The following is a 3,098-nucleotide window of genomic DNA, read 5'->3' on the forward strand; positions in this document are numbered from 1 at the left end:
TAGAAAATTTTGTCAGCATTTTATTTCTATAGAAAATTTTGTCAAGTTTTTATTTCTATAGAAAATTTTGTCAAAATTTTATTTCTATAGAAAATTTTGTCAAACTGAATTATATACGTATTTAATCGGCCTTTTTTTTTTGTTTAATAATACCCCTTATGGACTAACTTACAATTTAGAAGACAGTGTTAAAAAGTTTTACGATACCTTGCCATCGGCAAGTGTTATCGCAACCCAAGTAATTCGATTGTGGATGACAGCCTTTAGTAGAAGTTCCTACGCAATCCATGGTGGAGGGTACATAAGATTCGGCCTGGCCGAACTTACGGCCGTATATACTTGTTATTGGTTTTGCAATTGGTTCGCATTGAACGACATCTATGGCATAATCCGAAATCTCTGTGTCTATCACACAAAAAATTATCACCAAAATTTTTCCAATTAAACATTTAACTGAATTTGGAAACGGATTCAATTAATATGTTAATTGATTCAATTAATTATTTAATCAAATCCGAATAAAAACCAATTAAAATAATGATTGATATTTGTTACGTTTCCAATTAAAATATTAATTGATTCAATCAATTTGTTAATCAATTCGGAAATAATTTTCAATTACAAACGTGATTGAAAAATTTTCCGTTTCCAATTACACATGTGATTGATCCAATCACCTTTGTGATTGAAATTGAATAATTTTGAGCAATGGAAAGAGCGAAATGAGAACAAGAGAATGGGTATTTATTCAACAATGTATGATGGAGAGATCAGTTTGTGGAAGTAACTCGTAACGAACGGTTGGGTTTTTGTTTTTCGCGTAAATTGAAAAACATGATTGGCGACATTCTGTCTGCTGCATTCAAAATGTGTGCATAAATATTTTTAACGCAACAACAAATCATAGCAAAGGGTTGAAATAAATAAAGTGTGCAACAACAAATGGCCAAGTGGTAAACGTTTGAAAAAATATATGACAGAACGCATTAGAAATTACCTGTGTTTGTGGTATTGTAAAAATGGAAAACAATCTACGTTTATTAAAGGTAAGACATTGTGAAATGTGAATAGCGTTTTCCATTGAAGCCTGTTTACATTAAACAAACTAAAATAATATACTTTTTATTCATTTATTTTAGTGAGCAATTTTATTTCGTGAAATTGGTCAATCAATCAACTCCATCATTTTATCAAATATATAAGAATATGTTTGCAATCAAAAGGCGGGTACCATATTGATCTTCTAAAATTATAATTTTTTTCACTCCTAGTTTTCTTAAAACCAAGAGCGGTGTGGGTTTGTTGGTATGGGTCTTGAAGTTGCGAAGTAGCGTTGGCATTAGATTGAATTTTTGCTTTACCTGCCTTTTTTAGTTTGAACCCAAGTAGAGAGCAGTATATCTGATATATAAACTAATGAGCTGAATTATGTAATGGTAAAAAAGTTTTTCTTTTGAATTTAAAAATATGAAAAATATCCGAAAATAATAAAAATATGTATTTTTCCATTTATACTTTTTTCTATTTCCAGAATTTGCAAAGTATACCAAAGAATACCAAATATTTCATTGTTTTGCCATTATTTTTGTCTTTGGTTGGTTCAAGTTTTAATAGACGATTTCAATGTGCGGAAATTTTGGAAAGGAATTGTATTAAATTAAACTACCGAGCTCCTTAATACACCTTTTTATGCTAAAAGACTACAACTGCAAAAGAAGATTAAAAATCTGCAACCTGGAACTAAGAATTGAACTTGATATTCTATGCAGGTAAGTTTTAGCAAAATTAACTTTTAATTGAACAAAATTAAATTCGAATTATTCTGTTTACTTTCAGAAAAACTAATTTAGCTTACAGGCTGCTGATTTATCGGAAATCTAGGCGCATTTACATATTAGAAGGAACATGCTGACATGGTTATTATGATAAGGAAGATAATGATTTATATAGTCTATTTTTTTCACCCTATAGTTGTTATTGATAGTAATTGTATGTGTAAGTTATGTTAGAACAAAACACAAATGACAAGAACCAAATTTATTTGTCTATTGCATAATTCAAAAAATAATAAAATATTAAATATGTTTTATAAGAAACACATATTTTCTTTTATTTCAAATAAAACTAAATACGATTTTGGGGGCGCAATATATAAATTTTTTGATTGAAATTTATAGCCAATTTCGATTAATTATTTAATTGAATGAATCAAATAGTTGATTGATTTTTGTCGCGAAATTAATTAAAATTTTAATTGATTCAATTAAAACTGCGATTGAATTTTATGTTAAAAATCAATCACGTTTTTAATTGATTCAATCACACAATTAATTGATTCCGTGACAAAAGTTAATTAAATTTTTAATTTAAAATCGTGTTGGTTTTCAATCAAAATGGTTAATTGATACTATCATTTTCGTGATTGAAGACATTTCAATTAAAAAAATTATTGAATCCGCGATTTTCGTGATTGAAATCCAAAAAAAAAAATTTGTGTGTACGGAAACATTCGTTGTTGCATGTTGTGCAACAACAAATGGCCACGTGGTAAAGGTTTGAAAAAATATATGAGAGAACGCATTTGAAATTACCTGTGTTTGTGTTTTGTGGTATTGTAAAAATGGAAAACACTCTACGTTTATTAAAGGTAAGACAGTGTGAAATGTGAATAGCGTTTTCCATTGAAGCCTATTTACATTAAACAAACTAAAATAATATATTTTTTATTCATTCCTTTTAGTGACCAATTTTATTTCGTGAAATTGATCTATCAATCCCAACAACTCCATCATTTCATCAAATATATAAGAATATGTTTGCAATCAAAAGGTGGGTACCGTATTGATCTTTTAAAGTTATAAATTTGTTTCACTCCTAGTTTTTTTTAAACCAAGAGCGGTATGGGTTTGTTGGAAGATTCACCTTGAAGTTGCGAAGTAGCTTTGGCATTAAGTTGCAGTTTTGTTTTACCTGCCTTTTTCACTTTGTACCCAAGTAGAGAGCAGTATATCTATCTGATATATAAAGTAATGAGCCGAATTATGTAAAGGTAAAAAAGTTCTTTCTTTTGGATTTAAAAATATGAAAATATCCGAAAA

The 3,098-nt window shown here is 28.6% G+C and overlaps 1 long non-coding RNA gene across 1 annotated transcript; it reads left to right on the forward strand.

Moving 5' to 3' along the window:
• Positions 1-1,545: 1,545 nt before the first annotated feature.
• On the forward strand, positions 1,546-2,096 carry LOC142241141 (uncharacterized). Its single transcript, XR_012723500.1, has 2 exons — positions 1,546-1,769; positions 1,837-2,096. It is a non-coding gene; the product is annotated as an uncharacterized LOC142241141 (long non-coding RNA).
• Positions 2,097-3,098: the final 1,002 nt, after the last annotated feature.

The sequence above is a fragment of the Haematobia irritans genome, chromosome 1 (assembly GCF_050003625.1).
Source record: "Haematobia irritans isolate KBUSLIRL chromosome 1, ASM5000362v1, whole genome shotgun sequence".
In the NCBI taxonomy this organism is placed as follows: Eukaryota; Metazoa; Arthropoda; class Insecta; order Diptera; family Muscidae; genus Haematobia; species Haematobia irritans.